Source organism: Poecilia reticulata, chromosome 1, assembly GCF_904066995.2.
Source record: "Poecilia reticulata chromosome 1, P_reticulata-male-v2, whole genome shotgun sequence".
In the NCBI taxonomy this organism is placed as follows: domain Eukaryota; kingdom Metazoa; phylum Chordata; class Actinopteri; order Cyprinodontiformes; family Poeciliidae; genus Poecilia; species Poecilia reticulata.
Genome location: NC_088830.1, coordinates 9,198,873 through 9,224,807, shown reverse-complemented (window position 1 = coordinate 9,224,807; position 25,935 = coordinate 9,198,873). Strand labels below are relative to the sequence as shown.

General features: G+C 38.5%; 2 protein-coding genes and 1 long non-coding RNA gene across 9 annotated transcripts in view; all 3 read right to left on the bottom strand.

The window, feature by feature from the left end:
- Window positions 1-25,935, bottom strand: part of LOC103469533 (uncharacterized) — a 479,729-nt gene that overhangs the window by 259,287 nt on the left and 194,507 nt on the right. The window lies entirely within an intron of this gene.
- The window catches only part of LOC103462454 (zeta-sarcoglycan-like), a 343,126-nt gene that overhangs the window by 226,922 nt on the left and 90,269 nt on the right, over window positions 1-25,935 (bottom strand). The gene's annotated exons all lie outside the window — the stretch shown is intronic.
- LOC145551055 (uncharacterized) lies at window positions 66-25,098 on the bottom strand. The gene is made up of 2 exons (XR_014086822.1): window positions 11,582-25,098; window positions 66-11,474 (listed from the first exon to the last, which is right to left on the bottom strand). It is a non-coding gene; the product is annotated as an uncharacterized LOC145551055 (long non-coding RNA).

The window sequence follows — 25,935 nt, the reverse complement described above, 5'->3', positions numbered from 1 at the left end:
ATTCAAATGCCTCAAACATCCAGACTGGATTTGGTTTTATTCCTCTTGTAGCTGCATAAGAAGCATTTTGCTATTTTTTTTTAAATTATTATTATTTTTGAACTATTTGGTTGTGTAATTTACACAATCTAGTTCTTATCCTCAAAATCAAGTCTTTGTCCCATGTCCAAGACCAACATAAAGTCCATGTATGACGAGTGAAATGATTTTTCTCTCAGCCAATGCAGCCCATCTAGTCTATCTATAACCTTGCATTGGAGTAGGCAATGAATTGAAATAATCTGTTTTATACTTGAATACTAAAGATATTCTAGGAATTACATTTCTCATAACCATCAAATGAATCTGAATGCTTAAATTACACAGTTTGGCCTCAGATTTTTAGGTGTTTTTTCTCCTTGGGAAGCATCCATTGCTTGGGAAGTTAGAAATGGGCACAGCTGCTCAAAACGCCCCATCCTGAACACCGACTCTGCCGTTTCCAGTCACATAAAATGATCTGATGCTTTTCAATGCACAGTTCATTTTGAATCTGTCAGTTTGTGTCGTTATTACAAACCTACTAACATGAACAGATTGATGTTAGCTCATGGTTTATGAACCCGGGTAGTTAATCAGATGCAAACCCGTTAAGCAAGCGTCACTGTAACGGTAATGGTCTGTGGCTCACTTACTGGTCGACTTTCACACCCAGTTTACCCAGAGTTCAAGACAAGTCTGAAGTTCTCAGAGCACAAGTCAAAGTCAAGACTATTTATTATTGAGACTTTAGGCTGACTTAAAAAAAACAATTTTTGTAAATGTTATAGTGCAGCTTTAATGTTATAATAATCACTATTCATTGTTCAGCTTGTTTACCAATCCATATCCTTTAAACATATGATTGTTTAAAATGCCAGTGTATAAATGACTTTTATATTAAGCAAAGTGCATTAAATATATTAAATAATAAAAGCAGATTGTCTGATAGACTATGTACACTTAGCTGGCCATTAAAATTAAAAGCATAATTTGATCTTGCGTATGACCGAAAATTTGATGCAACGTTTTTCGCATTTAAGAAAGACAGATTTTTAAAGTCTACAATCCATTTCAAACGCCTAATGTATAAAGATATAATGTTTTTTATTAAGAAGGTCTTTAAAGCACCGCTTAACTTCACAACGACATCATACGACAGTCAGAAAGGCTTGTGTGTTCATTTGTGTTGACAGGTGGTTGTAACCGTGTGGCAGTATTTGACAACTGAAGAATGAAACTTTGCTTTATCTCTTATGTCTGTCACATTTTTCTTCTGGCCATCATAGAAAGTGTAGGAGTCGCGGTAATTATGTCTCTAAAAGGGCCATACATTTAGAGCTGGGAAGCATTACTGCTCCAGGCCTTATCCTCCAGGCGGACACAAATATCAAGTTCTGGTTATTTCCTCTTATGCGCGTGACAGTCGGTCTTTATTTTTTAATTTAGTAGAATAGCAGCTGTTTTGTGTCTTTATTACCTGGTAAAAACTGCCCTTGGGAAGCCAGAGTGTTAGTCTGGGCTTTATTTCCATGAATATTAGATTTAGGTAACTAAAAGCGCCCAGCAAAATGTGTTAGGAAACGAAAAGCAGAAGCAAATATATGCTGTCAATTAAATCCCCCCCCACCATTTTTTTTTTCTGCTAGCTCTTGCTCAAGGTCACAAGGATTTTGGAGTTCACCCAAGCATGCACTGGATGAAAGACACAAACACTCCCAGGACAGGTTGCCTGTCGTCTGTCGCTTTGAACACGCAGGAGCAGAAAATCCTTCACACTCCAACTCACACCTATGGGCAATTCACTCCCTCTAATTCACTCGACTTGCAAGTCTGCCGTCCAGGGGAAGACGCTGGGTAACCCCAAGAAATGCTGTGAACAAGGAAAGAAACGCCACCTGAACACACGGACCTGACTTGTAGTGTAAGTGTCCAAGGTCTTAATATGAATTCAAACATGAAGCAATCAGCAGAGAGCTGATGCAATGAAACATAAAAAATGTTAAAAAAGTCTTGAGGGACCAAATGACTGTTTTTTTTGTGTGAAATCTACACCAGTTTTCTTTTGCAGACTGCAACAGATGGTTGCAAACTAGGTCCGCGTCGCCGAATTACTCGCCTACAGGCATGTAAGGCACTTTACATTACCTGGAGACGGGCTAATCCAGAGCCGTACGCTCTGTAGAGGCAGCAGCGATAACAAAGGCTGCTGCTCCCGCTCCATGTCTGGGCAGATTTTCTTCACGCCTCACTGCTATCAGCCTGTCTCTGTTCTTTTAGCAACCGGTTATGACGAGGGCTTAGCAGCCGTCGACGCGGAGAGAGGCTAGCAGCTTAACAGCTGGTCCCAGTTTCTGCTGAAACATTCGAGGCTCAAGGAGCCGATTTGTGGCGATCCCGCTGGAATATGGTCACATATTTGAGCTCAAATATGACACCTTTTGGGGTATGTGACTATATATTTACGTATTATAGTCTATTTTGACTACACTTGTTCCAAGAGTACATTTATTTTTTCACATTTTGCTGTTGAAGAGCTGAAATGCATTTAGAAAATGTTTCAACTATCAATACGCTTGCAAAGGGAAAAGAATGGACGGTACAATTGGGATGGGGAATATGGACTTAAAGTAAAGATATTGCGATAACAATAAAAGTGAGAATAAAGAACTATTCATCATAGTCTCACACACACAAATAATGCTCTTGAAAAACATTCCCGTTTGCAATACGCTTCTTCAGGACATCAGTCAAAAAAGAGAAATGTGATTTGTATCACTAAACTGCACACAGTAACTACATTTAATCCTATGTTTTAGATTAATTAATACCTCAGTTACCAATCATATTATAACTAGTCAAACACAGAGACTTTTCTGAACCCTTTGAATATGAACAGAGTAAAGAGCGACCTTCAGCTGAATGGCTCTCAAACAGACTCATCCTCTCATCTGTACAGAAACACAAGAGTAACAAACAACAGAATTCAAATATGTTTGTCAGTTTCAAGCACCAATATAGAAGTCCACATAAACGAACAGTCTCGTACACACACACACATGCACACGCACACACACGCACACCAACCATCTGCGTTCAGCCCCTAACCAGCTCTTAAGTAGTTGTGTCTTTCTAGGAACACAACCCATTAGTTTCCAGAGAAACACAGCTTGAGTTGGTTAAAGTGTTGTGAGCGCGCGCGTGTGTGTGCAGGGACATAAGCATGGAAGCACATTAGCACTGTATTACAGCATTAATGGCAATGTGCTAGGGCCATAAAGGCTGCTCTGCTGCATGCCCCACCACGCCGTGTGCCAGGCACTGCTGGAAACCCTGGTTGGTTCTGGGACACGAGGAGAGGCCATTACAGAATTTAACTAAGTCAAAAAAAATGCATGGAAAGCCCCAAACTGCAATTCTTTACTTCAGATGCATCCAGAAGATCATTTGAAGGTGGGAAGTTTACACTTAGAAGAAGTCAGGAGATGTGCACAGAAATGTGACTCACCACGGCAAAACCAGGAACAAAGTCACCAGATAAGAAATGCAAAAAAAACTACATAAAAAATAAAATAAATAAATTTCTGATACCAGTTGAAGTTGCTTAGATAGCAGTATCTGAGGTTTTGAAATGATAAACTTTTGAGTTTGAATTCAGTTCAGTTTGTTTACAGTGTAAAACTCACAGCTGATTAACACACCGACCTTGTTTGGCCATTCACACACCTTTGGTTATTGGTTTCTGTCAATTTGAAAGCAACACATGGCTACTTACCGTCTCCACCACAACATTTTTGAAGAAGACAGACAACGAAATGGAAAAGATCCATAACTTTGACCATAAACGCTTCATGCAAAAAGAAAAGAGAGTTTGTCACTCAGAAAACCGTCAGACGTAAACTTTCTCCATATTTTTAATTAGTTCGATAGTTAGTCAAAAACTAAATGCACATTTGAATTACTAAAGTTTTGCTATTTTTTTCTAGCCAAGTCAGATTTTGTAACATAAATTTAATATTGGGATTAAAAGCCAAAAAAAAAGCAAAAAAAGAAGAAAAAGTCAGTTCTTTTTGATTCTTAATGTTGCCAGTACAGTAAAATGTGTTTTGTATAAACACATTTCGGTTTTTGTTTCCCTAAAAAAAAAAAAAAAAAAAAAGCTGCGCAGCTCTATTTATTTTTTGAGCTACGTATTTGAAATAAACAGCTGAGGTGTGATAGATGGAGCTGATTGCAATTCAAATGATGCATTTGCTTGTCACAACTATTTACTGCTTCCTTCCTTTTCACCACTTTATTATTTATAAGTTTATACTCAAAGGGTTGCTGTATACCTACATTGCCTAAGCATCACACAGAGCTGTGATGGAGTGTGTGTCTGCGCCACCGTTCTTTGGCTCTCTGATCTCTTTAATCACAAATACATGTGAAGGACAGTTTGTCATATTTTCCTCTCTTTCCTTCTTTGATTACGTTCCACCTTTTCCCTCCTCCTCCCTCTTTCTTTGTCTGACAGGTCTGATGTGACAGGTTTAATCAACTGGAGCAATGTGTGTGTGTGTGTGTTAGCTCTGGGTTGTGTGTGTTGTGTGTGCTGTGGGTACATTAAAAGAGCGAGACATTTTTAAAATGTGGGTTAGTTTGATAAGTCTTCCATGTGTTCCTGTTTTCTTCAGGTTCTCTTGTGCATTGGCAAGAGAGAAACACAATCAGCTTACCTAATAATGAAAATATAAATAAATCCTGATAGTATTACTTACTCACAACTTATATTTTCATATTCTAAGTAGTGAACAAAATTACATGCGTCACTTCGAGCCATTTATCACTAACCAAGTCAGACTGAAGGTCAGACTGCTGGCTGGTGTCCCCTAAACGGGACTTGAGAATATTAGTGGTGACAAATTATTCAGAAAGTAGGCTGAGGCTTCAAGACATAAGCACATACACATGTGTATAAACTTATTTTCTGTACTTCGGTATTTGAATAAAATTTTTACTGAACCTAAATCGGATTTAATTACACGTCAAAACTTTTTGTTCCAGTAAAAAGGAAAAGGTTTGTTTGTTTAGCGTTAACATTTCAGAGATCTGCAAAAAAAATAAAAGAAAAAAATACAGCATTTCAAATATTGCTATAATTTTATTGGTCATCTGCCTTACTTTCCAATGACATTGAAATAATAAAACTTAAAAAAAATTAAGAAATAGTCCTACACCACAGGGTTTCATGCAGGGGCTCTGTCTGTGCTAATGAATGATGAAACCTTAACCTACGTTCTGAATAATTTGACTAATAATTATTTGACCACTAGGGGCAGTGATCAGCTGGGAACTTCTGTCCCCGGAAAAAAAAAAAAAATCAATATGCTTTGAATGCATCACCATTAAATACGTGTATATTTTTTCAGTGTGCTGCTGTGCGTTATTTAAATTCACACCTCAAATATGTCACATGACTTGACACAGTTTTGATTTCTGATATCCACAGGCTTGAGCAGTCTTAACAGGTCACATTGTTAACATTTCACATGTGACATGAAACTTAAATATTCCAATATTTCCATCTGGATATTTTCTGCAGTAGCGGTGAAGTGAGTAAACGCCACTCTGGGAGTAAACCAAGTAGAAATGTTGCAGACAGACAACAAACAGATGATGAGGACACTTTAATGTAACATCAAATTGTGAAAATGTCAAGCAGAAGAAAAGGCATGAGCTGTGAAAGCGGATGTACGTTGGTTATGAAACTGAAAACGTATATTAGTCTTTCTAGAAAAAAAGACAAGTGAGCAAAATTAGCTAATTAATAAGAATCAGAGCAACTGTTGAATTTGTTAGTACAAATAAAAAGTTACGTTTAGAGCAGAAATCTCTAAAACAAGGAAGAAAGCACAGCACGACTGTTTTAGAGGCTTAAATATCACATATTGTTCATAGCTTGATCCAAATCAGATGGTGCAAAAGTTATTCTTTTTCATGTTTCGCTTTTACGAGTTCAGCACTAAATGCTAAAAGTTAAAATTCTAGCCTAAGTCACGAAGTCCTAGAGATGGTAATGTTCACAGAGGGAGTAAAGTTAAATCAAAAATAATGTGAATCTCACGGTAATGCCACTATTTAAAAAAAAAAGGATTGCTGTCTCAAGTGTATGTTAGTCATGATCAAAGACGCAGTGCCGTGCACGGCAGCACTGCTCGCAAATCATTACACAAATTGTGACGAACACATCGCCCCGCAGCCTTTGAATTAGTGAGCAAAACTGCTTCCAGAGCCAGTGTTGCAAAAGCAGCAGCCAAAATACGTAAGGATTCAACATTCACAGTTGGACTGAACGAGGAAAGCAACATCACAAGTCATGTCTCCCTGTTTAACTCCGTCATCTACATCCTCACATCTGACGCATCTTATCTGATTTCTCTGTCTTGGTGTATTGGTATGCATTATAAATACAGATAATCCATAACCCTGCATGATCAGACATCTGTATATTTACTGGAACATGGCTGCTGTGGAATATTACAAGAAAAAACTCATCCAACTAAAATATGGAATGCATGTGCAAAGAAAACACACCCATCCATTATCTTATATCCGCTTGTTTATGCGGGGAGCTGGTGATTATGTCCAGCTACCAAAAATAGCGGCAAGGTTATTAGTTGACATGTTAATTTTCTTTTGCGACTTTATGTGAGTAATAACCATATATGCCTATTAGCATAGGCAGTAGAGTAAACACTGTTTATGTTGAAAAGTCAGACCAGTCACATCCAACGTAGCAGAGTATTATTGAAATGTTCATTTAGCAAGTAAAACACAAAACGCAAATTAACTACAGAGATTGATGTTTCAAAACTTTAATGTCTTTTTCACTTGTGGCTAACGGAATGACGACTAGAAACGTTATATTAGACCAATAAAAAAATAAATCGGAATACAGAAACACAGGATTTGATGAAACAAAAAAGGTTGTTTTTTATCAAAGAAAAACAAAATGAGACAAGAAAGTCTCGTCAGAATGCTTTTTCTAATTTAATGAAAATGACCGCAGACGTCACCAACAATCTTTTTCATTTTTTTTTGAGATAAACTGATATAAAAAAAAAGAGAGAGAGAGCTTTGTGATACAATGAGAGCAAAAAACACACCAACAACTTGTGGTGCGTGTTTTTCCTAGTTTCTGATGTGTTGGGGAGACTTTCTAAAAGATGAAGAATCAACAAACCAGAAAAAACAAGGAAGGAAAAAAGAAGGAAGGTTTTAGCTTCACTCGTGAGTCACGCAGGAGAAAACATGTGAGGGATTATAGAAAGTTTGACAACAAAAAGGTTCTCGAGACTCGAGCCGGAAAAAAAAAAGTGCAGCTTAATTGAGAAGAGAGACAGGAAGTCAGGCAGGCGTTCATCCAGCTGGAACACACACGCACACACACACGCACGGTCACACTCATCATGGATGGCACCTTAAGATGCAGCTATTAGCGCTAAAGCTGTTTTCCCCCGGGCCATTTTTAAAAAGTAACACATTAAGCTGACATCCAACTGACATGCGAACAAAAGACACTGACAAGATTATGAAATCACTGCGTGCAACTTTAAGAGGAGTGAGGGGGGCAGGAGGAGGATCAACCTTCAAACAAACACATCAGGAGCCCTAACAGGAACTACACACTTACCTTTAGAGACATTTACAGAGAGATCAAATATAGAGATTTAGTAAAAAAAAGAAAACAGAGGACAAGGTGATCAACACGAGTTTCCTATTGTCATCTTCTGTTGTCTGCATTATTTTACTTCCTTTTCTCTCTTTTTCTGTTTTCATCCAACTTTTTTTTATTACCATTTCGTTTCTTCTCTTGTGTAAAACGTTCTTTGGCTTTAATGACTTTTCTGCAGAGTTTCCTCCATGCAGTGACCGGCCTGCTCGGTGTCCTGTGTGATGAAGTCGATGACGTACGACGACTTTTCACGTCAGAATCTGGACGTTTGATAAAAGTGAACAATTTACTTAAAAGTAGCATTTTTCACTCTATGCATAAAAATACCTGTTGCAAATTTTGTGTGTGTGTGCGTGTGTGTGTGTTTTCAAGACACAGCTATGGCACATGAAAACTTCAATGAACGCTAAATTAATACACAAACTCTCTGCCGGACTCTGCAGCAGTAGAGCCACTGTTTCCCCTGCTTTGTGTTGTCACGGTTTCCTTTAAGTTTCCAAAGGAAGCTAAACAAAGTAATGACGAAGAAGAAAATGTAGAGGACAATGTTGCTGGGCATGTTATTTTTAATTTCCATGTTGATAATGACGGCCTTATTTTCACCCACCATGAAACGTAATATCAGTTTGAAGATGCATGAGTTGGTGTCACCAAGGCCTCGGAGACGGTCAGTAATTTAATGTAGCCTTTAAGTTGCTTCTTGCTGTTACTCTGGATGCTGCTGTGCAACTCAACCTCGCTCTGTTTGTGGTGTCATTTCCTGTCCATCCTATGTGTGTATTCAAGTGTGCAACAGCTGATTTAAAAAAAAAAAAAATTAGAGTTCCAACAATGAAGGAATAGTAACTCTGAGATTATTGTTGCATGAAATTAACAAGAGGTCAGTTCTAACAGCTGTGGTCTGGTTTACCCGGGGAGGTGAAGTGTTAAGAAACAAAAGCTTTGCTCTCAGAGTTTTGTACGCTCACTTCAGTTCGACCGTGTACGGATGCTTACTGATTTAAATGCATAATTCGTACTACTTTGTGCTATTCTAGCACTATCTCGCTATTCAGAAGCAGAAAGCTAATGTAAATTGTTCTGTAAATACCACTGAAGTAGTCCTCAGCATTAAAATGACTGGAGGTAAGATTGGGAAGTAAAATCAATGCATGATGTCTGCGCTGTTTATAATTAAAGAAATATTTAAAGTCTGCTTTTTCTCTTCCTGCTGCATTTGGATGTAAAATTGCTTTATTCTGCCATGTTTCCCTCCACCAGCTGCTTTCAGTTTATATCAAAAGCAGAAGAAATGTGAAGAAATGTTACTCACTCGTAATTCATGTTGAGAAATAAACAGGGCATCTATGAATTTGCGCATCATTAAGGAACAAGAGGTTTAACGGAACACGTGAACGGTTTGGAGCGGTCTCGGATCGTCCTTCGTCTACTTACGATTTGCTGCAGATTGAGCTACAGTTCTTGTTTTGCAAAATCTTATTGCTTCAAATAAGCAACTATCCATCCATCCATCCATTTTCTGACACCCTTGTCCCTCAGTGGGGTCAGGAGGGTTGCTGGTGCCTATCTCCAGCTAGCGTACCGGGCAAGAGGCGGGGTACACCCTGGACGGGTCGCCAGTCTGTCGCAGGGCCAAATAAGCAACTAAGAGAGATCAATTAATCTAGAAGCCATGTTTTCAAGGTTGTCAGAGGAAGCCAGAGTACCTGGCGAGAACCCACACATGCTCAGGGAGAACATGCCAACTCCACACAGACGCAGCCCAGGCTGGGACTTGAACCAGGGACCTTCTTGCCGCAAAGCAGCAGAGCCACCAGGGAAGCTTCGTCTTCAATTTTGTGAAAAATATAACAAAAATATAACCATGTCTAAGCAAAAAAAGAGAAAAAAAAATCAGGATATTTTATATTGAGTAAGTAAAAACTGCTTTTTGCCATATTTTTTAATTGTAAAGATTCAGAGATACCGTATGGTAACACTTTATTTGAAGGGGTGCGCATAAGACTGACATAAAAAAACATGACATAACATCTGTCATGAACATGAAGGAGTCTTTATGAACGTCTCTGACTGTCGTCATGAAGTGTCATTCGGTAAATAACGACTTTTAATGCAAAGGTGGCAATTTAATGCACTTTAAATGCAGGTTTTAGTACAACTTTGCATTAAAAGTGTCATGACAACAGTCAGACATTCATGCGGACTCCTTCATGTTCACAACAGGTGTCGTATTTCTGATAGTGTCGCGTCACTCTTATGCACATTCCTTCAAATAAAGTGTTACCCGACGTTCTATTGTGAGACTTTTGCTGCATATATTCTAATCTAAATGCACATAAAGGTAAAAAAACCTGTTTATTTTGTTGTCATAACGCAGGAAAAAAAAAAACTGTTACTGTGTCACTGTTTACCATTAACTGGTCGATGAAAATAAAGTAGGAGACGTTGGACAAAAAAAAAAAAGGGACTGGTGAGTCTAACTCACTGCTGGTGTCACTAAATACTTCACACGTTTTGCTGAAGGGCCCATAAAAGACTAGATGGACTTCTGTGATTCCAAAAGTTCACTCTGAAAACATATGGCTTTTGAGGCAAGGCTTGAAAAATGCAGAAAGAAACTCCAAAATTCCACCATACGATATTTTAGTGAGACATTTTTTATTTTTATTTCTTTCTTGTGGGGAGAAAACACTAATGAGGTGATGCTAACAGCTAAGATTCGAGAGTAAGAGAGCAACAGCACGGCGGCACCACCTGCCAACATGTTTGTGAAATCTCGAGCTAATTCGAAGCTTTTAGAGAGTCATCCGACGCCGAAATGTGCCGGGAGTGGGGAGCGTGCTGCTGCCTGTGTACGGCGGCGGCAAGTGGGAGATCAAGTGAATACAGTGAGAAGGAATAATCATTCTAAACTCCCCTCACATCCACACGGATCATGACATGGCAGGCATTAATGATTCAGAGAAAGAGAGAGAGGGAGATAGAGAGAGCGAGAGAGAGAGAGAGAGAGAGAGAGACAGAGAGAGAGGGGGATCAAAAGGGTGAATGAGGAGGGAAAGGAGAGAAGATGCCAAGTGGGAAGGAGAGAAGGATGCAGAGATGTGGAAACAGAAAAAGTGGGAAGATGGAGTGAGAGAGAGAGAGAAAGAGGAGTGTTTTAAGGACGAGAAGATGAAAAAGCAGAAGAGTAGGAGGCAGATGGGGAATAAAGTGGTAGAGGGGGGGAAAGGAAGCCTTAGAGAGGTTTTTTTTTCCTCCTTCTTCTTCTTCGTTTTAGCTCCGAGCCATTTCGGAGGGTTCGGTCCCTGTGTTTTATTTTAGAAAAGCGTGACGAGACAGACTGGGAAAGAACAGTAAAGCAGTCTGACATTAGAGTGGTCTGGGCATCGCTTTCAGTGTTTAACATCTGACAGAACACTTGCTGAGACAGACAGACAGACAAACAGAGGAAAATAATACACTGAAAACGGTTCAGCAGCACTATCATAGGAAGAAAATTCTAATGGCTCATTGCCAGCGCCGTCAACACTACCAGATGCACACATTAACACACACACACTTGACACACAGACAAACACACGATTTGGAAATTGACACGGTCTGAAGGGCATGTAAACAGTGTGTGTGTGTGTGTGTGTGTTTCACACACGCACATACACTGGAACAGGATGAAAGTAGCGTGGCCTGGTGGTCCTGTCCACTCATGTCGCGTCCCACAGGAGACAGACGGACAGCAGTCCTAAAAGCAAACATCGTACGGAAAACAGAGAGGAGCGGGGAAATAAAAAAAGCCAAGAAATACAGAAAGGTGTTCAGAATAATTTAAAAAATGGTTGGAAAACTTACTGGTGAAGTGTTAAATCAGAGAGAAGAGATGTGGTGAAAGGTCCGTCTGTTACTAGCGGTCCATGCTGGGCAAGTTCATGTAAAATGAGTTTTTCTGAGGGTGTTTGAACTACACAGAGGGACAGAAAAATACTAAATAATCTGACTACTAAGTGACACAAATTTTTACATTTCTTTTACCTCCTGGGTAAATGTCTTTTCCTTAACTGTGAACTTAAATAAAAAACAACATAAATACAACGTCTTTAAAACTAGAAATGTATTCAAGAGGTAACTAGAGCTCTTTGCTCTCCTTTTTTTGTGTGGATATGTTGATGCCTGCCACCTTGATATTTTTGCTAACCTGTGTGTTTTGTCATTCAGCTGAAAGTGGTCATTTAAAGAAAAAATAAAAACCTTGGTAAATAAAACCTTTTTCTGTTCTGTTACATTCTCCATTTGCAGGTTTTTATTGACTTTACCTGCAATTATAAAAGAAAAGAAAAGGAGTTACTAAGAATTCAAAGTACTAACATGACTAAGTAGCAGGTTATTGTACCAACTAATGTGACTGTGCTAGCAACATAACTCATAGAAACATAGTTAACCCAAAGAAAAGAAACTAAACTAAATATCTCTAACTTGTATAATCACACAGCTTCTCATGAAATGAGTCCAAACTTTAAGCAGACCTCTGCAGTGGAGGCAGAAAATCCAGATTTAGTTTTTTTATTTTTTCAGGACTGAGTGCTATGAGATTACAGACTTACAAACTGGACATGTTGAGGAATCACAGACACTTAAACCAGATAAAACTTGTGGAAACTCCCACAGTGACGACAGTTTAAATGTACAAACATATCATCAGGCGAAGGTTAGAAAACATATTCTCAGAATTCAGATTGTTATTGTTGAGAATAAATAATTCTGTGTTTTTCCTTCTATCTCTTTTAGCTAGTTGCAAAGCTAAAGCTAAAGGAAATGACATGTTAGGAAACGCCCTCAAAGCTAAGATTAAAGGATATGACACACTAGGGAACGCATTGTTTAGGTGGCAGCTTAGATAGAGACTAACAAAGGAACAGAAAACTTTAGTTCGATGCCATTTTGTCCGTTAGCTCCTAAAGGTAGCATGAGAAATGGACCAGCTGTATTTTGGTATTAATAAATGGAATTCATGAATTCAACTCACCGACTCTTCTTCAACCTCATACATTGAGAACTCAGCATGGAGAACGGATAAATTCTCCACATCATTCATAAAAGAGGCGCAATTAAAAAAACAAAACAAAAAAACTTATTCTATAATAGACCATTTAAAATCCTACCTTAAAGTTTCTGTGGGATATTTGTGTAAATTTCAGCTTTGTAGCCCAGTAGCTTTGCAATGCTACCGTAGTAGCCTACCAGCTTTGTGATGCTAGTAACCTAGCAGCTTTACGATGCTAGTAGCCTAGTAGCTTTGTGATACTCGTAGCGTTACAGTTTTCTTGCAAATCACAAATTGCCTACTTCAAAATGTTTTTACAGATCCAAAAGCAGCGTCTGTAAGAAAACTTGCCCCTACTTAAGTTTTGAAATAACTGTAAATTCATTCAGAAACATGATTAACATTGATCTGCTTCTTAATCACCAAAAAAAACAACCAACATTTAAAAGTCTGCAGTTTCAACCAGGCAACACGACTGCAATAAACTAAAACCTGACTTCAATAATAGGTCAGCAGCGGCCTCATAGATAGAAGGTGTCCTTGCGTTATTGGTACAGGCTATACCCGTGAGTGCTTTATTGCTCTAATAAGCTCTATTGATTTTTTTTCATTGGTTATTGATTAGCATTCCCACATGCTGCACAACTGAGAAACCATGACGAGAACCACAAGGAGAATTATAAACTACACGCAAAGTTCTGTAACAACCCCAGACTTACAAAAAAATATTTGATATATTAAAAAAACGGGTTGAAATAGATTTTCCGTTCACTTCGTTGTCATACATAAACTACATTTTCATTCGTAGCAGTAAGAACATTTTCAGAGAGCAAGCTTTTATCTTTCATGCCTTTATCTCATTCACCATGAACTTTTCACAGCTTCAGAAGTAAAAGAGGCACAGTTCTTTTCTTCCTGTTAAGTTTAAGCTACGGACAGAAATAGTCAATGTCAGGGTAAACTAACTCACGTTCAGATAAGGTTAATTTAGTGCATTTTCTTCAAAAAGGCTCAAAACAAAACAAGTTTAAACTCCATGTTTAGTCAAGGAATGGTCAAATGATTATTTATTTGCCATTACAGTCCAAGACAAAAAAAACTGAGCTATGAAATTGTAATTCTAGGATCAATGTGTGATTGAAAAGTCACAGCATCTGCTCTACAGAGACCTAGGATTAAACATTAAATGCTTCTCTATGTTACACATTTGCACACAAAGTGTAAAATGTGTTTTTGTTGTTTTGGTTTTTCTCCAGAATATTTTAAATGATCCACATTCACATTATCATCTGGGCTTTTTATGCAATTTCAGGCCTATTTCCCTAGCTGGACCTTGAAAACTCATCTGATTATGAATTTATTTCAGGCTAACAAACAATTACACAGGCAGGCGTTAAAACAATCAAATATTCACATTGTCGAGTGGCTGCAAAGGAAACTGTTTTTCTTTTCTAAATGTTTTTGAAACATCACAATCCTTCCCCTCCTCGCTCCCGTTGCTCGCTCTTAAAGAACTCCGGCAGACTTTGCGCCCCGAGGGTCTCTGCACAGCTTATCCTGCTTTTTATTTTTTTTTTTCCAAAAATTGCAATATGCAAATAAAACCTTTTTTTCTTTCTCCACTCGTTACGCCACTTTACCGCCTAGGCCCAGAGGTTGTTTTGTTTTATTTTGTTACTTAATAGTTTTCACCTGCTTTACCATTAGTGCTCATTTAGCATCCATGTTAATCAAGAGGCAAGTGACTTGAAGAAAAGCAGCGTTAGCGCCTTGAAATTCCACCGGTTCAGCCCCTGTAGCCCTGACCCACTTCCTGCACTGTCTTTACTGTACGGAGGGAGGGGAAGGAAGGTTTTCAGAGCCCAGAAACGACTGAAAAACACAAACATGCACATCGTTAAACACACCTCAAGAAAGGCTTTGACTGAAAAGCCCTGCAACAAAGATAAATCTTGGAAGTTATTGTCGTAGAGACGACTTCTAAATTAACTGCTTTCAGATCTATTTTCTTAATCTTCATATGACAAACACATACAAACAGAGAGGTTCCCTCTAACCCAATTTACTATAAATATATAGATACAAAAAACAGTTTTTCAACATCTCATATAATTCAGTTACCATGACAACCAATGTGTGCCTGACCAAGCAATCTAATATTTACTCAGCAGATACATGTTTGCAGTCTGCCTCCAAGGTAGGCAGTGATATCCATCAGGTATTCTCTATATAACTGACTCCATCTATAATACATGTGGCAATAAACATCAAGGTCTCACACGTTTCGGCCAAAGAGGCAGATTTTTTTTTTTTTTTTTACTTTTTACGCTTCTGCTAATCAAGTGTTGTGGACGTCTCCTATATCCAGAGCTGAATTCAGTTGATTATTTTTGGCCTAAATGTCAATGTTGACTCAGGTTTTGATATTTAGAAGAATTTCTAGAAGGTTTTTGGATGTGGCCGTGCCACACTTTTCAGATTTCTGATTTGGGGGGTGAGGGGGAGCGGGAAAACTTCACAAATACGCACCGTTAGAATAAAAAAATCCAAAAATACATTGCAGCCGGTGAACAAAATATGCCAAAAAAAAAAGAAAAAGGAAAAAATAAATAAATCAATCTGCATGTAGATTGCACACATTTCCAGAAATAAATTCAACGGTGTTTCAGAACCGTTTTGGGGCTCCGTTTTTGTTTAAGACAAAAACAGGTACCGCTTGAAGCTTCTGTGGGGACGGGAACAAAAAGACGAGGGCAGGAAGTGATGTGAGCAGACGGCTGATGAGCGAGTGAAGAGTTGAGGACAGAAGGGGAAAGGAAAAGAAACTGAATGAAGGTAAAGTCATTAAGAGGCAGCCACAGGCTCGGGGGCAATAGGTCAACACTTAGCTGCAAGTGTCAAGCATCGGGCCATCGCCACCGCTACCTTCAGGGGTAATTGTTTTGTGCATTCGCAGGCGTGTGTGTGGGGGCGCGTGTCCGTGCGTGAGCCGGGGAGTGTGAGAGAGTGAGTTTGCAAAATGAGGCAATTTAGCTGCCATTGATGCTTTTGGCCCTTCCATATATTCTAAAGGTCTATTGATAAAGTTTAGCTGCTGGACACTCAGCAGTGAGCAGAAATAAACACTTTGACGATGGAAGAAACTGGGGCTGGAGGATCAGATCAAAACCGTTTGTTTCAGAGCAGGAAGGGAGCCGTTGACAAATCATTAAGAATGACAAAAAATATCTTGTGTGTGACTGGGACAAGTAAATGACGTGTAGCTGGACGGAGAGCGAAGAGGTAGAGCTGGACATGAAAGAGGAGGACGACTGAAGGTTAGAGAGGCAAAAGATGAACCCTAATACTGAGATCAGAGAACATTTGGATGCTTTTAGAGCCTATGTTTAGGTCCATCATGTGAAAACTATTGATTTTCCATCGACTCTAATGGTCCTATACACTTATCTATCGCCAGAAAGCCATTAGCCCCGGGGCCACACATGCAAATAGTCACAAAAGCTAAACCAATTTCAAGTGGAAAACAAGAAAATGATTACCTTAAGGGGTGGACAAGTTTTTTCTTCTTCTTTGTTTCATGTAATGCTTGACAGAGTTTTATTTAAAGTTGGTTGCAAGAATTTCAGATTTTTTATTTTATTTATTTATTTTTTTACATAAATCAGTTTTAAAAAAGTTAACGCTCTGGATCAGGGGTTTCCAAGCCTTGACCCCTCAAAGATCATTCACCTGTGAGTTCTTTTGCAAACCCCCAGACAATGCAACAAAATATGTAATGATCAACTTTTACAATATTTTTTAGTCACTATTCCTTAATTGTTGCATTAATTTAGTATAAATGTTGCCTCAAAGCTCCTCATTTTAGATGGACATCTAAATGAGGAGATGTGGGGAATTTTTATTATCAGATAATAATGTACAACTTTGTTACCAGATAATACAAATATTCATTACAATTCTTTCTTTTGAATATGAGAAAATGTGAACTACTTGACATTAGTCACATCTAATTTTATCTTATTACCAAAGTCCTTATGGTTTTTGCTGCTGCATGACAAGAAGGGTTCGGTGAATGCGCATATGAAACTGGGGGGTTGGGTACCTCAAAAAGGTTAAGAACCACTGCTTTAGGGTATCCTACTGATTATCAAACACAGAAAATACGTAGCTGGGAAAATTGTTTTTAAAAAAAGAAGAAGAAGAATGTTGGCACACCGCACACAATTTCCACTTCTTCTCTGTTTCAGCAGTCGCACAAGCAAACGCTTATCAATCCGCTCTTTTCAAGTGTAATAGAAGACATGGGGGGATATTAAACATGATAATAGGATTACTATTCTCCTCTAATCTCCATGAATCAGCAGCACACAGCTGTATGTATTTAGTAATGTCTGGGAATCCTTTTTTTTTTGTCTGTGCGGCCGTGAAGCTATTAGGTTTGTTCTTGTCAAGGAGATCAACGAAGTACATAAAGTAAAGACGTGGCAATCGGGAATAAGACGACTATCTGCTTCCCTTAACATCAAATCAACATGATTAAAACATGTTTAAGACTGCGGAAGGCGGTAACCCATCTGTTGTGGCATGACTGTACCAGTCAAAAGAGCATTACTTCATTTCGGTAAAAGAGAAATTGCCGTAGCTCAAGGGCTTCTTAATCTTAATGACTACAGAACAATTAGGGTTAAGAACGATAAGTACAATCGTGGCCTAAAGGAACCCCCACAAGCGCCGACAAATTAGTTCCACTTTATGAGAAAAGTGTCCAAGAGCCTTTCGAGGTCTAATGAGTTGTGTCCTTTCAACTTGGGAACGGACCCGGGACCCGACTTGACCACCTGACTGCTGAACCGCTACCACATCAGCAGCTGCAAATTACTGTAACAAAAATAATTTTATGTTATTTTAATTCTTTACGAGGAAACAAAGTATTGCACACGGTGAAAATAAGTTACATTCAAAAGTAAAAGAACTTCTGCAGATGAGAGTCTGAACTGTATGAGTCAGTGAGCCAGAGTTGGTGCTGGAATGAGTCACAATGGATAATACTTTTATTAATAGAGCCGGTGTGGGAGTCGGTTGGTCACAGACATATGCACAGATACAAATATGCGGCGGTGCAAACACGGATGGAGTCGCTGTGTTGACTGCATTGTGTTTGTCGTAGGGAATTTCACCTAATTGATGTACTTATTCTTTTTCTTTTGAGTGTAAACAGCGATTTAAAACAGGCGTGTCTATGGAGACCCGATGCGCCGAAGACAGCAGAGAAGTTGATTTTGCAAATTATTTTCAACAAATCAACGGCCCAGAAGATGATAAAACATTAGTCGCAGGGTATGAAGCTGTACAAAGCTTATGTGTCTTGCTCAAGGACACATAAGAAACTTTTAAGAATTTCTTGGCAGTGCGTCCTGTCTTCTGAGTAGGAAACAAGCTCCGGGATCTCAATGATTAATAGAGCTGAAGGTTACGGTGCCTTGAGACAGCATGGGAAATACACTAATGATACACTGTAAAAAAAACAATAACAACAAAAAAAAACCATCTTGTCCTCTTCATAAATCTTAAAAGAAAAAAATGCTGACATTTCAGTCAAAAGTAGGTTAAAACTCCGATAAAACTCAGGAAATAACTATGGTCTGAAATGTCTGCTTTACTTGCATTACTGCTTCACATGAAGCTTCAGTATAACACATGTATCACTGCTGTTAACCGATCTTGACAAGGTGTGACCTGTAAAAAAAAAAAAAAAAGACTACATTTATGGTGCTCAAGCCTTTCGGAGAAATGTAAGATGTAGGCTCTAAGCTACAATGACAAAAATGTATAAAAAGACACTAAAAACTAAAAAAAAAAAATTATCGGTTATGGCAAAGAATAAAACTTTGTTTTGTCTCAACTGATCACTGAGTTGTAACCCGCAATGTAATTGTGTCTGAGTGCGAAGAACCAAAGGTTTAATTGGAGGAATGTCTAATTGGAAGCAAATGGATTTCCGGTGTAGAAAGTAGAACAGATTGACGCCATGAGCAAAACGTTCCACCTCCATTAACCCGGTGTTGGCTCCAAATTTATAGTGTTGGTTTTCAGTAGGATTTACTTTTACTTTATATTTAGTTACACCCCAAAACAAACCGATGGAAATGATAAAAAAATAAAACGGCCCCTCATACGTTCTAGCAAACCCCTGCTTTCCAGCAACACAGTCCCATCAACGAGACGTAGCTTCCACTACCACACTGTCTTCTCATTCATATAAAGACATCGTCATTACTTTCACCTTTCAGTCCCCCGCTGTTTGAATACGCTGTGTATAAATATGACCTCTTCGTTTTGGGCACAACCCCTATCATTCACCTCTTCTCAGTCCGGTCTGCCGCGCTGCGTACAGCGTCTCTCGCCTTTCTTCAGCACTCCTGTGTGCTTTCTGTTATCTGCTGTAAAGTAGATAAGCATCGGTTTTCGCCAGTGGGAGGAGAAGGAGAGTAACGCGCAGCTTGTTCATGAGATGTAGAGGGTAGTTGCAGAAGTCAAGGTCGAATCGCAGGGTGCCTGTTTGCGGGAGTGTGATTTACAATCCCATCTAACTGTCGTTATCTGTATCCCCACCAATCCGTGGCGCCGTGTCCTCAGAGAGAGGCACTATATAGTGTTGATGGTTATAAAAACAGACGCCACACACGTAAGGGAAGGTGATGTTCCGTCGTGGACCGGTGAACACGAGATGCTGTTGACAAAAATCGGAGCCGTTCCTTTAAAAAAATAAAAAATAAAAAAAATACTTTCATTAGTCTTTGTCTATCCTCCTTGATATATCACTGTGTCTGCAATTTGTCCATTTCTATGACGGCTTGGCTTGGCTCGGCCGGTTCATGTTTGACCAGAGTGGAAACAGCAAACAGTGTCGGGAGTGGAAACACGCCGTTTGGGATTGTCAGATTGGTGGCAAAAATACTAATAAAACACAAACATTTGTCAAACACACAATGCTACATCTGCACTATGACCTGCAAATTTACATCTATATGTCTGCAGCTCTACCGGAGGAAAGAAGACGAAAGTCTTCTTACCAAATCAGAACGATATGCTTGATGCATTGTCCGTTTGCCTCCGTTTTCACTTGCTAACCAAAATGTTTGCATGAAATCTGTAGCTTCTGATTTTAAATCATGCAACGGGCTATTTAGCGACTTTGAAAAAAAAAAAAAAAAAAACCCTGACCCTCTTTGATCAGATGTATTTCCCCTATGTATTTTAGCTTGTAGGATAGAGCAGATCAAAAGGAATCCAGATTATATTAAAGTACTGAAACAGACAACATGGAGACAAATTGGGATTCCTGAATCACATGCCAACTTCAGCATCAATATGGTGGAAAGTAACTGACTAGTAGATCCACAATGAGAGGAATCCTTCCTCCAGGTTGTATCATCATCATCATTCCAGTCAACATCACAGGGACACAATTAAGAAAAAAGCTACATCACTCTGCAGCCAGTAAGGGAGAATTTGCTCACGGATCGTTTCATCCATTCTGTAAACTGAAAAATTCTTCTTACAATTACTGGTTGACCTTTTGTTCAGCTGCTTCTCAGCTCCTCATTGTTTTGTTGTTGTTGTTTTTTTTTTGCTTACTCTGTCATCGCTTGGGAAATTTAGGGTGTTTTCACACCAGTAGAGTGGGTTTGATTGGGGAGCAATATTGCAACATTTGTTACATTTTTGGCTTTTACTTTTACAAGTCAGTGAGTCAAACGAACCAAACCCCTCGGAAAACCTGTTCCCCCCCTCGCCTGTGGTGGCGCTGCACCAAGATTTACTGAAGAAGACGAGATGAAAACCTCAGAAGAAGACATGACAGCAACTTCCTTCTTCACTAAATATAAACACAAATGGAGCAGGGTCAGATTTTAACGGTTGTAGGATTTCTCTTTTGTCTTTTCTCACGTTAGTGCCAGACTCACGCATTTGTTTGGTGGTAATTACCCAAAATGCCTTACGGTTTAGCCCACTTGCTGCTTCCTCCCCACCTTTTCAAGTGAATCAGTTCACTTTTTTGATCCACACCAGAACCATTTAGACCTCCCAAAACAAACCAGATGAACTAGAGTTCAATTGAAGCGCATTCAACAAACGTAACCCTCAGTTTTACTTGTTTGATGTATTGGTAAATCTATTTTTATTATTTGAATTGTAGTTATTTCCTACTTGTTTCAAATATTGTGTTCTCCTAAACCCCTTAGTTGTTTTTTACTTTTAACTTATGCACGTATTTTATTTCTTCTGCCACGGACTGGCATGGTAAGTACTGTTTTGGCCGCTTATCTGCTTTTTTCTTCAGGTGCAAAATAATGAAGTACACCACAGGATGTTTTAAGCCTATTTTGACAACCGTGTATTTATTTTTCATAAACTGTTCATAGTGTTCTGTAAACATACAGCTGTGTATACAAATATCTCTTAACAGAGGAGTTGACCCACCGCTGTCTCGGCTCACGTGTCCTTTTCATCGTTACCTTTTGGTCCTGGCACAAACCACCCTGATGGCATCGCTTATATTTATTATAACCAAACCTGGTGTGGAAAAATAAAAGTGCTTTTATTGCTTGGCTGATACTGTGAAGATACAATATGATGTACATGAATCAAACCAGTGGTTTCCAGATTTGCTTTTTAAAGCCCCTGAAGGGAACTGCCACAACACACTTAGCCAAAAGAAAAAATTACAAATGGAAACAACACAGTAGAATTTAAAGAAAGTGTGTTTTTTATCATGTATGCTTTAAGAAAAAAAATTTTTTTTAAGTATTCTAAATGTAAATCTCACATTTTTCTGACAACTACTTGGCATTTTGAGAAATGCCACTCATAGAGTGAACCCCTTAAAATCTTAAATATTGATACACAAGACAATTATTTGTCTTATAAGAGTAAGACCTTACATTTTTAATACTGTGAGCAATTTCCCCCTGAAATGTCACTGATCAGACAGCAATGTGTTCTCTCTCTTCTTGTTTGAACTTGTTGGTCTTCCCGTTACTTTCACCTCCCATCAAGTTGTTCACACATCGTTTCATTCTCTTTCTCTCAAAAGATGTTTTTCAACAATACCTAAAAAGAACCGATACATAGTTTATCTCAAATCTGAAAGCATTTATTGACGCCAATTTAAATCCATGTGTGAAAACTGTTGCCGTGCAACGCTGCATGTAAATAAATCCAGGTTTGGCTTTTTAGAATTCCTGAAAGTTTTGTTTTCACAAACTGACTGGTGTTTAAAACTATTTATGACTTTTTCTACATACACATAAGAAGACTAATTTATTTAACTTTTATTTATGTAGGTTGTCCTGTTGAGATCCAACTTTCCACTGACAACAGAGACCAATTTAAGAAATCTAGTCTTGTTTTTGTGGGAAATATTTATCAAATCGCAGCCATAAGGCTAAAGCTGGGTTTCATTAAAACTTAACATTATTCCATAGGATTTCAGGAGATTTAGGCAGGTTCTTTGACTATTTTCTGGGAAATAAAGCCTTTTATATTTCAAGTATAATTGTAATCGACATGTAGAGATATCCTGCAACTCATTTGGTGTTAATGTCAACTTTACTGACCAGTTTTTGTTTAGCTTTACTAACATCGTTGTTCTCCCGTTTCCCATTCTTCCCAGCCTTTACTCTGATATCTGAACTTGATCAGTGTAAAATCTGGTAATGTACAACGATGGGAGTTGTGAACCTAAAAAGATTGAATGTTGGAATTAAATCAAAAAGTTGTCCAGCAAAAGTGTTCGTTTCAAGAAAAGCATAATTAAGCAAGATTGTCAATTTTCATAGTGTTTTTCCCTCTAACAGAAAGACTGTTATCTAATAATACAGAAAATAAATAACGTCAAAGGTAGAAAATGCTTTAAAATGACAGATTTCAGATTCAGAGACTCACTGCAGGCCCTCCCTCTGAAAACCACGCGTCGACATCAGACTATTGTGTGCCATTTTTAGACTTACTTGTTGAATTTCTACCTTTCCATTTCGATGTTAAGCCGTCGGCAACACACACACAAACACGCGCACACACAATCTAAGTATCAGTGAGCATTTTCTTCATGGTTAAAACGTGGGCCAGAGGGAGTTCAGTAATTGAACTCCAGTCAGCAAAGCTTGGAAGCGCCATGCTACGCTTGGTAAAAGAGGGGGGAAAAAAGTTATTATTCAAATCAAAGACACACAGACGTGTACACAAGCACAGTCTGTAGAGATTAGGGACTGAAATCCACACAAGCCCCGACTTGGGCAGGAACAACATTCGTTCCACAGTGAACTCGAAGGCCGAATTGGGCTTACCGAGCCATGTTTGAAGAGCAGCAGTAATAATAATAATAATAATAATCTTTGTGTATTGTTGTTGCATAAGCAAATAAATATAGAAATGATTAACTTCACAGCCGGTGCATTCTGCCTGTTGTTCAGCTGAATAAGTCAAAATACTTTTCTCATTCTTTGTCTCGCTCGCTTTGTGTGCGTTTCATTCGTTCACAGGGAGGAATCCACAACGAGCTCTGTACACACACGCGCGCACACACACACACGCACATACAAAAAGTTGAAGTAATTTCAGCTGGTACCCAGTATGCATTGATGTAAAGCAGCATTGTGTGATGGAAACATATTCCCTTGAATCATGGAGATAATTACAGCTGAATGTGACGCTCAGTTGCGTAGACATCTTTGACGTAAGCACTTGCACACGTGCATTAAAAAAAACCATTTATGTCATGGTAACAGCTGCATCATCGGCACTTTTTAAATGATTCAATTGTCAGTTGTAATCCCAGCAGTGAACAGATTCTGCACTGCAAGATGTTTTTGGATTGTAACTTTCAAAATAATATTTTGATTATAAAGTTTCATTTTAAGACAGATATTTTTCTTCTTCTTTTAATTTCCAGAATGTGGTATATTCATTTGCTCTCTCTCTTGATTTTTAGATCTCTGGAGTGTTACCTTTACTGTGATATCAGTATGCTTTTAAATAAATATATATATAATAATAATAAGAATATTTTCTGAGTTTGAATTTTTTTTATTCATGTCTTTTTCAAACATAATTCTAAAAAAAAAAAAAAGAGAGGCATAGGTTTAAAGAGGTCAAGGCATTATATCAGCCTTTTGGTGTCAAGTTTTTGTGAAGTTTTACAAAGAACTCCAAAATGTAAAGAGTCAGTGGGGCATAAATGATGAAAGTCAATCTCCTAAAAAGATAAAAGTGATTAAAACGTACAAAATCTGAAGTAGAAATGCAATCCTACTGAAGTTGGCACAGAAAGAAATGAAAAACAAAAACAAACACCAACTCCGGTGTGGATGGCAGAGGTGGGAAGCAACAGAGCAACTAATGATGGACTGGAAGCATCTGAGGGAAACGCAATGAGAAGCAGCTGAACATAATAACACTGAAAAAACTCAAAGTTTGGGGAACAATAACCAGACTACAGAACACTGGAATGCACAAGAACTACAAGAAAAATGTCAACACAAAATACTAGGTTTAGTCAAAATGAAATCTGTATTTAAAATGGAGAAGATTGCTTGTGGGTTTTCAAAACTGCTCTATTGAGTGGGACTTCCTCTGTCGAGTCCACACCTTCTACATCCGACTTCAACAAAAATATTTCTTCATTCAACACAGGACAAACACTTTATATAGTTGTAGATAATCTACTAGACAGAATGGATAAACCTATCCAACTTTTAATGCAAACAAACATCATCCATAAACACACGGCTAATCATGAAATCATCACGCTCATGCATTCAACTCAAGAACAGCTCTGGTGACATTGTCTTTTGTCTGGAGCCCCCTGAGGACGGCTCCGCTGAGTGTCATTAGACGTCGGCGAGAAAGAAAATAACACGAAGTGAAAACTCCCTTGATTTGCATTCAGAGGTGAATGCAAAGGCAACATCGTCTTAATCAATAACCAGAGCGACACTTACAGATAAAGAGAAGATGCTGGAAGTGTAACATCAATTGATGCTTAAATGCCAAGAAAGGAAACACTGAATAGTAATCATTGGGTAAGACAATGGCATGGCGCACTTGATCAAGGCCCTAAATGCAAAATAGCTACGGCTGTGATTTTGAGTGTGCTTAATCATCTCCGGTTCCTGTTATGCGCTTTTATCTACTTTTTTTTTTCTTTTGACACAACACGCTTGATTTTATTTTTGCATGCTGCAAAATGTGTAGGAACCCAGGTTAATGTTTTTTTTTTTTGTGTGTTAAAACCAGTTTCCTGGCAACAAACTTCTGACCAATCACGCAAGCCACTCAAATAACTGGAATCGCATTGTAACAAGTTAGAAGTTTGATATAGCTTGTATTATCAACAAGTCATATCGAAACTTAAAGAGAATTCACGGTTCCATTATTATTATTATTATTATTGTGCATTATTATTGAAGATTTAAGGGGTAAGTGGCAGATACATTTAATACATAATAATAATAAAGCAATGTACATTTATAGTAGCTTTCATAACCCAATGAATTCCTTTTTGGAGTGAAGCTTTAAGGCTGTCCTGCAACAACTGCCCTGTACAGTTGGGACTCTCTTCCTGTCAAAACAAGGGACTGGAGAGACTGTAGAGTCCTAAAAGTCATCGGTGACTAAATTAGGTGTCACAGAATCAGAAGATTATTAAATATTCAGAGCGCAGGACAAAGTTATCATATGCCATTTGGGATACAGACAGAGCTAAAGGACCCTACGAGGGGTGGAGGGCGTGGTGTTGCACATTAGCGTAAGACCCTGAACATTTATTCTCAAAGGAAAATCTTGCTATTCACATGACCACCCGGCTTTTTGGCACAGGAATGGGGACATCAAATCCCATTTACCACTAAAGATATAATTACATTCTTCTCAGATTTAATTAAATTCTTCTTAAAATTGTATTTCGCACAATTCTGGCCTTATCAATCAACCTTTTGTGTCTGCCGACCCTCTCTGAAGATCCCGCAGGGTTCGTTTTCTCGCTCTCCTTCTCCTGTGACATTTCAAAGCAATTAAATATTTAGGTTATCGCGGATTTTATTTTTTTCTCTCCCCAACTTTCCTCAGTACCACTAGAGTGTGAGGACATCAAAAAGGTTGAATG